The following is a 13693-nucleotide window of genomic DNA, read 5'->3' as shown; positions in this document are numbered from 1 at the left end:
GACATTGCTGGCCTCAAGCTCTGAGGAAAGCAGGGTTGACAAATATTTAAGGTTCGTCTGAGGTCCATCCAGTCCGTGGTTCCAGAGCAAATGAACAAGGCCAGAGGCCCCTGTCAGGAATGAACTATACCTGCCACAGGGCATCCACAGAGCCCCAGGCTCACAGGCAGCTGGGCGGGCATAACCGAGTCGGGTGGTGTGGGTGCTTAGCAGGAAAAAAAGGAGATCAGGACCCCGGAGGCCAGGGGTTAAGGTTACAGAGAAGAAAGGCCGGAGCTCGACCCTGGTGGGTGTAGGTTGCTGAAAAGAAAAAAAAGAGCTGGCAGGCCCTCCTCACCAGATGTTCTACTCCACTCATTTCCACGGTCTTGCAAGGAAGGTTGGGGTTTTCCCATCATGCACCTGTGGCTGCGGAGGCTGAAATCAAGGAGAAGCTCCTTGAGGCCAAGCAGCTCTCCGTTCCCTCCAAAGCCTGTGCCCTGGTCTTAGACATGGTTCAGCCAGAAGAACAGGAGTTACAGTGACTTGCCCAAGGTCACTCCGCTGGTGACTAATCTGAGAGCCAGCATTCACGTGCACGTCTCCCTGGCTCAGGTGCCCGTACCACACAAGGTGGCCCCCCAGGCGTGACCCGTGCTGGAACGGCAAGGAGGGCAACTGTCTGATATGGCTGGAGTACGGCACACCTTCGATGGAAAATGGGACTAGAGAGTGAGAAGTCTTGATAATGAAGTTGAAAAGTACAAAATTTGACCGTCATCAAATGTGATAGGCGGCCGCTGGGAAGGAGATGTGGTCAGAGGCGTGCCGTGAACCTGGCTACATCAGTGGGTTTTGAGAACGGTGACCGTCTGGTTCCAGCCCAGCCTGCACATGGAAAACTCGGCCCAGAAGCTCAGGGGTAGGCAGGAACCTGCTCCCCATGGGGTCAAAGTCCCAAAGCCTAGCTGTGCAACTGGAGCGAAGTGACTTCCTGAGTAGCGATGCCATTTATGTGGAAGTCTCCCCTGGACGCTAATGTGACTGAGGGCATGTGGGGCAGGAGGCCCACAGATCTGCCCTCCTGCCACCTGGCACCAGCCTGGTGGTGCCTGCCACCAAGGCCGCAGAACTCCCAGGCTTCCATGATCCCTGAGGGAGGCAGTAGAGAGCTATAGCCACACACCTATTATTATCTGGATTATCTGCTTTGATCAGTTTTTGGCTGCTTCTGGTGTAAACCAAAGGAAAAGCCACCCTGAATGGAGCCCAGGGCGTGGTTCTTGTCCACACAGACCTGGCTCCGGGCTCAGGCCCAGCACGCCTACCGCGAGGGTGGGGGTCCGCGTGAGATGAAATTGTGTGAGAAACTCCTGCCATAGAGCGGGTCCCCGGTGTGTGGCACTTCATCCGGAAGTTTTGTCCCGCCAGTTTGAAAACCACTCTTGTCCCTGGGAACATCCCTCGCAATCAACGTCTGTCAGAGTCAAGGACCTCGCCCAGAAGCAAAAGGCCCGTCCGCCCACAACTGGCACGGCCTCCAGTCACTGGCTGTCAGTTGTGAGAACCCGCAGGGCCAGCCTCCCACTCGGGTTGGTGAATTTAATCCTGCTTTGAAGTGGGCACCACACCTCAGTGCTCTGTAATCGGGACTACTGGACCCATTATTGAGATGAGGGAATTAAGGCCCAGGTGACGTGAATGGATCCAAACCCAGGAGTCTCTGTCCAGGAAGGCCCTGCTTGTCCCCTTCTGTCACATTCTCTCTCGTGGCCACTGGCTGCCACTCAGACCTGCATCTCCACTGTCGCTCAGAGGACAAGGGTGACACTTGCCTCACTGGGCTAGCAGAAGGTGCTAGGAAACGCCCCACCTGTGCCAGTCTTCCTGCGGAGTGGCTCAGGGAGGCAGGTCACATCTCCCAGGATGGAGCAGGGCCCCAGTGAAACATCCTTTTTTAAGCATCTCAGGTGATTCTGAGGCTCTGCGAGGTTTGGGGAGCCCTGAAGCACCCCCATCCCCACCCAGCCCCCACCCCCCCACACACACACTATAGAGTAGTGGTACTGATTTCTACCAAAGTAGCCAGTTGTGGTGTTCTGAGAACACATCACCAGTGGGCTCAGGGGTCATGCCTGCTCCAATGGCTTCTGCGGAAGTCCGTATACAGCCCGGGGAGGATTCACAGGGTGTCATTTGGGAACAAACGAGGAGGGCAGAGGAGCAGGGCAGGGCACCCAGTCTTCCCCTCTCCTCGGTGAGGCATCCGCAGCTCCCCTGAGGTACTTCTTACCTCCAATCTGCCTCTGGCGACAGACTCACCCGTGAATCGCACTGCCATCTCTCAGGTGCCGGATCACGAATCGTCTTGGAGCCACATTTTCTTCATCTAGAAAATGGGCTGATAGAGTAAAGAACCTCACAATGCCCGGCAGACACAACTTCCTAGCAGCCCGGAGGCCTTTCCTAACGCATATCCTCACCCTTGATACTTCCTTCCCCATTATCCGGACGGGTCCTGGCCTAGAGCCACAGAAGGCTGTTCCCCACCTTGGCCAGGCTCCATTAAGTGGGAAGTTACTGCAAATGCAAGTAAGTGTAGGTTGTCTCAGGATGTTCTCCCTACACAAGAGTAATTCCAAAAGCCAAAAGCCTGGGAACCAGTGTTGAAGATCAATAAGGGACTTGCTCTGCCACTATATGCCTCAGTTTCTTCATCAATAAAATGAGGCTGAGCAGAAGGGCATTGTCCGGGATAAATAGGAAGGAAAGCCGTAGGAGGGGAAAGAGAAGGCACCGGAAATGCCTGCCTTGATGTGAGTCAGGCTGGGAAGTTGTGAGGGGGTGGTTTAAGTAGCCAGATGATTAAAGGTGTTGAAAATTAAATTACAGGTGTTTGGAGTTGAGGACAGGGCAGGAAGAATAACCAGCAGAGGCAGGCTTTAGCAGAGCTCTGCCTTTGGGACCTGGGTCAAGAGCTCTGCCCTTGGCAGCTCCCAAGGAAGAGATCAGAATGTTTCCTCTCTTAGTTATTTATTTGTGTGATTCTGCATGACTTCTCTTTTGAAAGAACATGGGGTAGCTAAGAACAGACCAGAAAATAAGCAAAGCTCCCTCGGGAGTCTAGCGTTGAAAGACAGCTCAGGTGCCATCTTCGCCTCGAAAGATCTGTAAGCCACAAGCTGCAGGGCAACAGAATCCGCCCCCTGCTTTGCAACACCACCCCCACCACTGCCCCACCTTGTATACAACTCAACCCTTGGAAGACCAGGAATTGGTCAACTGACAGCTTGTCCTTTTTTTTTTTTTTTTTTTTGTAATTTTCTTTATAGTTTTTTTTTTCTTTTTTTTTTTTTTGAGAGAGAGAGCAAGCATGAGGGAGGGAGGGGCAGAGAGAGAGAGGGAGAGAGAGAATCCCAAGCAGGCTCTGCACTGTCAGCGTGGAGCCCAACGTGGGGCTCAAACTCACGAACAACGAGATCATGACCTGAGCCGAAATCAAGAGTCGAACACTTAACCTACTGAGCCACCCAGGTGCCCCAACCGATAGCTTTTTCTGAATGTTTTATGATTTGGGGTGAGTATCCTTGCTAAGTAATGAATGAACATAGCTCTAGACTACGGATATTTTCCTTTTGTATGTAGCTGTGAAGTCCGATAAAGTCTTTCCAGGGAAATTGGTGAGAAAGCAAGCATGTGGCACGGCACTGTGGGGAGGGGTAATCTCTGGGGCCCTTGACCCTGGCTGCTGGCCCCGGGCTGTCACCACCACTTGGATCTGCCAGCCACAGTGGGGCATGCAGCTGAGTACTGGGAGAGCCCCAGGCCTCTGAGAGTCTCCCTCCCCCCGCGCCCCAGCATCCCACTTCGACAAAGACATTCTTGCCCTTGGGGGAAGAAAAGGTTTTTTTTTAAATTCTGGCATCCGGAATTATGGGAGAATAAATTTCTATTGCTTTAAGCTACCTAGTTTATGTGATTTGTTGCAGGAACCCCAGGAAACTAATGTGCCTGCCCACTCTGTGTGGCTGCCTGTGGGCTGGTTCCCTCCACCGGCAGCCCTCTAGAAGTAAGACCCTGAAGGTCTTTGTCAAGTGCAAATGTGACACCATTACCTGGAGGACTCTCTTGCGAACACTCGGTTGGGTTCATCTGTGTTAGAGATCCAGGGCCTTAAAGCACGGGGGTTAGCAGTTTTATCATGAACAGGTAGAGCTTCAGTTGCTGCCCAGGTGACCACACTGAGAATTCACCCACCAGCCCCAGAGCATCGCCACTGAGTAGGAGAGGTGCCGAAAGAAAAGGAGGACTGCAAAGTGGGAGGGGTTTGGGAGAGGTGATTACCCCACCCTTAACACGGTTTTGCCTCAGTGTGGCCCTGCCAGTACATCAGGTAATATGTGGGGGAGGAAGGAGCCTGGGCTTTGCAGACAGATTTGAATTTGAATCGCGGTGTGACCACTTTTGTTCTTTGAGCAAGTTTCTTATCTTCTCCGAGCCTGAGATAGTTTGTGTATAAAATAGGATGATCTTGGGGCACCTTGGTGGTTCAGTCGGTTAAGCCTCTGACTTTGGCTCAGGGCATGGTCTCAGGGTTCACGAGTTTGAACCCCATGTCAGGTTCTGTGCTGACAGCTCAGAGCCTGGAACCTGCTTCAGATTCTGTGTCTCCCTCTCTCTCTGCCCCTCCCCTGCTCACTCTCTGTCTCTCAGAGATAAATAAATGTTGGGAAAAAATGTAAATTGCCTCATCTCTACAAGCGAGGATTGAATAAATGCCTAATACACAAAAGAAAAATTAATACATGGTAGCTATTATTGGTCAACAGAAGAGTTTTGAAATAAATGAAGAATGAACTCATCTTTTTTTAGGGATTTAGGATTTGAGAGGTTCTGACTGAAATAGCCTACTCTTCCCAGTCTTAAATTGTGTATCTTTTGTGTTCATGTGTAGTTGGACCAGCATCCCTTCTTTTGAGGAAATATCTCTGCTCCACTATTCCTGAGGAATTAGCTCAATAGAACCCTAGAATATAGGACAGATACTTTTTCCTAAGGATCCCAGCACGAAAATTCTAGGCAAGAATGATTTCTTGGGCTACCTGACCATGAGTGGACCAATCCCATAGCCAGGAGCACGAAGCACCTTGATTGGCCAGGTCTCAATGGAAAGTTCCCCCATCCTTGGGAATCTCTAGCTGTGGAGATTCCCAATCATAAGTTTGAGCTTCCAGCAGTGTGTTAGAAATTATTTACCATAGCAAAAACTAAAGTTATATTCAAAGAGAAGCAGGGGCAAAAGAGAGGTAGAAGGAAACACAAAGCTCTGCAATATCATCTGGGTTCTGTATTCAGCTGGCAAGATGCCAGATTTACCCCTGAGCTATTCAGAAATGTGAGCCATACATTCCCTTTTCATACTGAAATAGCTGGCTTCTTGTTACGTTCAACACAAAAGGTGTAAAATAGTATCCTTAACTCTTTTTCCTGAGTTGACCTGCCTGGTGGATGTATTAGTCAACTTTTTGTCATTGTAATGCTCTGTAACAAAGAGTTCCCAAAACTCTGTCTTATAAAAATAAGCAAATACTTCTCACTCATGGGTCTGCTGTTCAGCTATGACCCTGATGGGCTTCCCTGAGATCAGCTGAGTCTGAATCAGGTTGAGGTTTGGGTTTGGGTATGGTCCATGTATCTCCTTATTCTTGAACTAGCAGGTATCTGGGAGTGTGTTCTTCTCCTAGAAGATTGCAGAAAGTTCGAGAGGCTGAACCAAGGTATGCAAGCACATTCAAAGATTCTGCCTGGGTCATAGCTGCTCACATTTCATTAATCAAGTCCAAAGTCCAAAGGCAGCAGGGCAGGAATGTTCACTCTGCTTACTCCAATGGGAGTCACTACAGAGTTTCCTGGCAAAGAACATGGATATGTAATTCTGTTATAGGGAGGAAGAAAAAAAAGTGGGAACAGTAAGCTGAAAAAGAGAATAGGTTTGAAATCTGGGAAGTTGTAGGTCACAAACGTACTCCACCACTAATGTACTTGACCAAAGGACATTCTCCTGGGTCCACAAAGGTCATCCTCTCCAACCAAGTACCTAATTTTAGAAGAATACACAGGGAGTGATGAGAGAGAAAAAGGATATACAAGCAGACATGATAGAGGGAGCTCCAGCAGCCATATAGGACCATGAGGAAATCTCGAGAATGGAAACAGAGAAGGATCCTGATTCCCGATGATTGATGATTCTGAAGAAGTATTGGATCATCCTTGGGCTGCTCACCTGAAGACTTCCTTCTGTCAAAGAATAATCCCTTGTGTATTTACGTCACCTTTTTTTCAGGGTACTATTACTCACAGCCAAATACAATTCCTAAGTGATACAGGTACCGTGAATAGTCAGGACTATGTCCACATAAAGTAAGTATGGTAATATTACAGTGTATGGGAACCAGGATTCTGGATCAGAAACTAATGCATTTATTATCTGGGGGTCTCAAAAATTTGATGTTCCAGGAGTAGTAAAAGAATAGAGACACCTGACTGGCTCAGTCAGTAGAGCATGCAACTTCTGATCTCAGGGTCATGAGTTCAAGCACCATGTTGGATGTGGAGCCCACTTAAAAACGTATATATTATATATGAAATATATATACTAAATTATAACTATATATGTATATGTATACATATATGTATATATATGTATATAAAGAATAGAATACAAATCTAGGGGATTCTTTTGACTAAAAATGATCTTTCAAATTTGGGTTGTAAGAACATATTCCAGTATGTGATATATTAGTCTCTGCACGTCTCTATATGTTTTATGTATTTTTTTTAAATAGTGGGAGGAAAAGAAATTACTTTAGTAGTCCCTCAGGTCAAGTGGACCCAAAGAAAAATCCCTCCAAGCCTCCCCCAGTGGTGAGGGAAATGGTTTGCTTTACACTATCGTGGCCAAGTGGATGATGGCTCCCAACCCTTTGTATCCTTCATGGATAGAATTACAGGGGCGCCTGGGTGGCTCTGTCAGCTAAGCATCCGACTTTGGCTCAGGTCATGATCTCACAGTTCATGAGTTCGAGCCCCACATCAGGCTCTGAGCTGACAGCAGAGCCTGCTTCGGACTCTGTGTCTGCCTTCTCCCGCTCATGCTCTGTCTCTCAAAAATAAGTAAACATTTTAAAAAATTAAAAAAAAGAGAGAGAAAGAAGAGAATTACATACCCGTGCAACTTTGCTGCCTCACCTTGAAGACTCTCCCACTAAAATGGCCAGAATTTTCGTCTCCACTCCATTGACACGAGGTGTGGTCATGAGACTCGCTTTGGCCAATGAAATGTGATCAGACACAAGGCAAGCAAGAGCTCTAAATGCGCCTGCTTGGCTTGCTTTGCCCTCATCTGCTTTGCCATCTGCCATGAGAAGAATATTCCTGAGGAGCCGCTGTCCCAGGGGGATGAGAGACAGATAGATCACACCTAACTTAACCCACAGCCTAAAGTTAAGCCCGGTTGGTCGCAGAGAAGCCCGACTGAGCCACCATCAGCTGAAGACCTGTGAGCTACTACCCACTGATGATAAATGTCATCAGATCTCGGGTGGGGGGGGGGGTTGGTTATGCAGCATTATTGTAGCAGATGTTTACAGAGGACATTTGGTGTTTGGGCCCAGCCAGCATCCCTTCCCTCTCTCATTTGAGCGATTGCCGAAAGTGGTTCTGGTAGGCTGCCAACCACAGTACCTCGTCCCAGAAGTGGACATATCTGAGTCCATTCGAGATAGCAGGAAGGGGGAGGAAAGGACAAAAGGACACCCACTCTCCTCTAACCATCTACGATAGGCAGAATAATGAGACCCCAAGGATGTCCATGTTCTGATCCCCAGAACCTATGAATATGTTAGGTTACATGGCAAAGAGCAATTAAGGTTGCAAATGGAAGAGTGCTAATTAGCTGACCTTAAAATAGAGAGAGGATCCTGGGTTATCCAGCTGGGCCCAATGGGTCCGTAAATGTGGAAGAAACAGAGAGAACAATCAATATCACAGTGACATAGTATCGCTGGCTTTAAAGATGGAAGGGGTCATGAGCCAAGGCATGCAGCAGCTTCTAGAAACTGAAAAAGACAAAGAATGAGAGCCTCCCCTACAGCCCCCGGAAGACATACAGACCCCCTGACACCTTGACTTTAGCCTAGTGAGAGCCATGTCAGACTTCTGACCTCCAGAACAGTAAGACAATAAATTTGTGTTGCTTTAAGCTACTAAATTTGTTTTTTTGTTTGTTTGTTTGTTTGGTTTATATATATATATTTTTTTTAATTTTTTTTAACATTTTATTTATTTTTGAGACAGGGAGAGACAGAGCATGAACAGGGGAGGGTCAGAGAGAGGGAGACACAGAATCTAAAACAGGCTCCAGGCTCTGAGCTGTCAGCACAGAGCCCGACGCGGGGCTCGAACTCACGGACCGCGAGATCATGACCTGAGCCGAAGTCAGCCGCTTAACCGACTGAGCCACCCAGGTGCCCCAAGCTACTAAATTTGTAATAAATTATTAAGCAACAGGAGATCAGGCAGGATTATAGGAAACAAATACAGGATCTGTCCCTAAAGAACCACACACGTCTCTGCCTATATCTCATTGACCAGAATTTAGCCATGTAGCTTTGCCTAGCTGTAAGACAGGCTGGGCACCTGGCCAATCCAAAGAGAACTAGGTATCATTAAAAGGGGAAGGGGAGAATGTACAGGTGGCAACCTTGGTCACAGAATTCCACTCCTTGGACCACAGTGATTACCGGGGGTGGACATGACTTAACAGATTAGCTCTGACCTCAGACTTCATTTGGACACTGAAAGAAAACACTTTTCTTTTTCTTTTTCTTTTTTAATGTTGTTTTATTGAGAGACAGAGAGACACAGAGCATGAGCAGGGAAGGGGCAGAGAGTGGGGGAGACACAGAATCCGAAGCAGGTTCCAGGCTCTGAGCTGTCAGCACAGAGCCCGATGCGGGGCTTGAACTCACAGACCATGAGATCATGACCTGAGCCGAAGTCGGATGCTCAACTGACTGAGCCACCCAGGTGCCCCAGAAAACACTTTTCTGTTAGTGTGTAACAAGTCACCCCCAAAATTAGTGGCTACAAATAACAACAATATGTCATTCTCATGACAACAATATGTCATTCTCATTCTCCTCGTTCTGGACTTGACTGGGCTCCACGGGATGGCTGTCGTTCAGAATGGCTCACCTGGTTTTCCATGGTGGACATGGAGTCCTCTGAGAGCCTCCTCACTCAGGCTCACACCCGGTGCCTGACACTGGCTGTCAGCCAGCACCCCTACCCAGCGATCTCCACGTGGAGTTGGCTTCCTCATAGCACGAGTTCCCAAAGTGAGTGTCCCAAGAGACGCTGGCAGAATCTCTACAACCTCGCCTCCAGAGTCACACGACATCCCCTCTGCCATCATCATAAGCTCACCCAATTTCAAGGAGAGAGAACACAAGCCCCATTTCTTAATGGAAGAAGCGTCAAAGTCCCATCGTTGGAAGACATGGTTACAGCCATTAGCAGGAGTAGAACCTGCCAGAGATTCATGACCTTAACACATGAGGCCTCCATCAAGCTGTCCTTCCTAGATAACTGAACCATTACATCCCCTTTTTGCTTGAGCTAGTTTGATGTGGGTTTCTGTCACTTCCTGGCTACAACAATATAATGCACAGCTCACAAGGCTGCTCTAAGGATTAGACGACTGACAATGCTTGCAAACTTCACATCACGAAGCAAACTCTAGGGACTCTCTAAGTGAAAGTTACTTCCCTTCCCTTCCAGTGACCCTTCACTTCCTCTGCGGATGGTAGGAATTTGCAGCTAATGCCATCCATGTGGCAAGACAGCAATGGCAGCAACCTTTGCCACTATGGACAGTTCCTTGCTTGCAATTATACTCTTGGGAATTTTGTAACGCATTTGCTCCAGCCCAATGCAGACAAAGTTCTGCTCGTCAGTGGTAATCTTTGTTCCTTCTACCCACTGACTTAACATTTCCATCAAAATGAGCCTAAATGGAGACCGGCACTGTCTTCATAGTATAAGCAAAATATTCTGCAAATGATTTGAAGAGTTTTTAAACAAACCTTTCAAGGTAGAGTCTCCTTAAATGCATCATATTATGAATCCCCGGTAGACCTCTCTTTCATGTCCCAGTTTCAGACTGCTGCCTTTAAAATTCATTTTCTGGGGTGGCTGGATGGCTCAGTAGGTTAAACATACGACTTCAGTTTGGGTCATGATCTCACAGTTTGTTGGTTCGAGTCCTGCATCGGGCTCTGTGCTGACAGCTCAGAGCCTGGAGCCTGCTTTGGATTCTGTGTCTCCTTCTCTCTCTGCCCCTCCCCCACTTGCACTCTGTCTCTCAAAAATAAACAAACATTTTAAAAAATAATAATAAAATAAAATGAAATTCCATTTCTAATTTGAAAACAGTGTGCATGTATTATAGATAACTTGGAAAATACCAGAAACTATAAAAAGGAGAACAAATAATCTCTCATAATCTTTTAACATATCATGAGGATCACATCATGTATAAAGTTCTATAACCTCATTTCTCTCCTGTAAGAGAATATCATGAAAGTGGCTACAATTAACAACTTAGGAAACAACAGATGCTGTCGAGGATGTGGAGAAACGGGAACCCTCTTGCACTATTGGTAGGAACGCAAACTGGTGCAGCCACTCTGGAAAACAGTGTGGAGGTTCCTCAAAAAATTAAAAATAAGGGCACCTGGGTGGCTCAGTCGGTTAAGCCTCTGACTTTGGCTCAGGGCATGATCTCGCGATTCGTGGGTTCGAGCCCCGTGTTGTGCTCTGTGCTGACAGCTTGCTCAGAGCCTGGTACCTGCTTCAGATTCTGTGTCTCCCTCTCTCTCTGCCCCTCCCCTGCTTGCACTCTGTCTCTTTCTCACTCTCAAAAATAAATAAACATTAAAAAAAAAATTAAAACCAGAACTACCCTATGACCCAGCAATAGCACTGCTAGGAATTTATCCAAGGGATACAGAAGTGCTGATTCATAAGGGCACATGTACCCCAATGTTTATAGCAGCACTTTCAACAATAGCCCAATTATGGAAAGAGCCTAAATGTCCATCAACTGATGAATGGATAAAGAAGATGTGGTTAATATATACAACGGAATACTACTTGGCAATGAGAAAGAATGAAATCCTGCCATTTGCAGCAACATGCTTGGAACTGGAAGGTGTTATGCTGAGTGAAATAAGTCAGAGAAAGACAAGATATTATATGCTTTCTCTCATATGTGGATCTTGAGAAACTTAACAGAAGACCATGGTGGGGGGGGGAGGGGAAAAACGGTTACAAATAGGGAGGGAGGGAGGCAATCCATAAGAGACTCTTAAATACAGAGAACAAACTGAGGGTTGATGGGGGTGGTGGGGAAGAGGGGAAAATGGGTGACGGGCATTGAGGAGGGCACCTGTTTGGATGAGCACTGGATGTTGTGTGTAAGCAATGAACCATGGGAATCTACCCCCAAAACCAAGAGCACCCTTTGCACACTGTATGTTAGCCAATTGGACAATAAATTATATTTTTAAAAAAAGAGTATGTCATGAAAAATGTCTGCATAGTATTTCTAACATATTGTTGAACTGTCATTTAATTAGTACCCTGATAGGTAATATCCCATTTTTGCTATTATTATAACTTATAAAATATCTTCATATTTAGATCTTTAAAAAAATTTTGACTTTTCACTTATATATGGGTACATCCTTGGATATAACTTATTGATTCAGAATATAGAATCTTTTTATACATATATAATTATGTCCATAAGAAGCTCTTTTTTTTTCAATATATGAAATTTATTGTCAAATTGGTTTCCATACAACACCCAGTGCTCATCCCAAAAGGTGCCCTCCTCAATACCCATCACCCACCCTCCCCTCCCTCCCACCCCCCATCAACCCTCAGTTTGTTCTCAGTTTTTAAGAGTCTCTTATGCTTTGGCTCTCTCCCACTCTAACCTCTTTTTTTTTTTTCCTTCCCCTCCCCCATGGGTTTCTGTTAAGTTTCTCAGGATCCACATAAGAGTGAAAACATATGGCATCTGTCTTTCTCTGTATGGCTTATTTCACTTAGCATCACACTCTCCAGTTCCATCCACGTTGCTACAAAGGGCCATATTTCGTTCTTTCTCATTGCCATGTAGTACTCCATTGTGTATATAAACCACAATTTCTTTATCCATTCATCAGTTGATGGACATTTAGGCTCTTTCCATAATTTGGCTATTGTTGAGAGTGCTGCTATAAACATTGGGGTACAAGTGCCCTTATGCATCAGCACTCCTGTATCCCTTCGGTACATAAGAAGCTCTTACTGGTGTGCCACCTGGGTGGCTCAGTCAGTTAAGCCTCTAACTCTTGAGTTTGGGTCCAGTCATGGGTCCAGTTTGTGGGATCAAGACCAGTTGGGCTCTGCAGTAACAGCATGGAGCCTGCTTGGGATTCTCTCTCTCCCTCTCTCTCTGCCCCTCCCTGGCTTGCATGCATGCTGTCTCTCTCATTCTCTCACAAAAGAAATAAGTAAATAAACTTAAAAAAAAAAAGCTCTTAATACTAATGTATAAAAGGGCCCTTCATCATTACATCCTTGCCAGCCTTGAGTATTAACATTTTATTTTTTTCCCCAAAGTTTTTATTTATTTAAGTAATCTCTACACCCAACATGGGGTTCGAACTCACGACCCCCCAAGATCAAGAGTTGCATGCTCTTCTGACTGAGCCAGCCAGGTGCCCAGAGTATTATCGTTTTTAAAATTATAATTTGGAGGGTAAAAAATGAGGCTCTGTCTCAGTCCCAGCTCCGCTCTCCAAAGTCTAATTCTGCCGGAGGGAGCAGAAGGCCAAGGGTTTTCCATGAACCAAGGTGGTGTGCCTGAAAGGGTTAATTAACCAGGGAGGCCCTGCCACTCACAGCGGGTGTTCTTTGGGCATCACTGAATGGAGCCATCAAGACTCAAAGGCTCACACAGGAATCTGAGCTCCTGCATGGACAGAGGGAAACGTGTCAGGGGCTCTTAGGCAGGAAACCCTTTTCCAGAGCGGATGGGACCCACGGACGGAGGGAAGGTCTGCAGTAGCTGGTGACAGGGAGCGAGAAAAGCTGGCCTCCTTTCAACTTTAAGGGACTTTGAGGGTGTTCAACTTACTATTTATTTCTCTCCATTTTGTTAGGGAACCTTTCCAACGCACAGAAAAGTTGAAAGACTTTCACTACCTAGACTTTTAGCACAGCATTTTACTCCAGTTGCTTTATCATCTAGCAATTCATCCACTCCTTTATTCAGCAACCTGAATTCTTCTATTTTTTTTTTTTTTTAAGTAGGCTTCACAGCCAACATGAGCCCAATGCCGGACTTGAACTCATCACCCTGAGATCGAGGCCTGAGCTGAGCTAAGATCCGCCCAGGCACCTCTTACCTGAATTCTTTTCCATGCATTTCAGAGTAAGTCGCAGATGTTAGTATGCTTCCCCCTAAATACTTAAACAGGTATGTACCTGAGTACTTGAGTACTTGAACATTTGTTTACAATTTTATTGTGTCTTTGGGGTAAAATTTATCTCCAATAAAATGCAAGCATCTTAAATATACCACTTGATAGCTTTTAACAAA

The sequence above is a fragment of the Prionailurus bengalensis genome, chromosome C1 (genome assembly GCF_016509475.1).
Source record: "Prionailurus bengalensis isolate Pbe53 chromosome C1, Fcat_Pben_1.1_paternal_pri, whole genome shotgun sequence".
Classification (NCBI taxonomy): domain Eukaryota; kingdom Metazoa; phylum Chordata; class Mammalia; order Carnivora; family Felidae; genus Prionailurus; species Prionailurus bengalensis.
The sequence above is the reverse complement of the archived record's forward strand: the minus strand, read 5'-3'. Positions refer to the sequence as shown.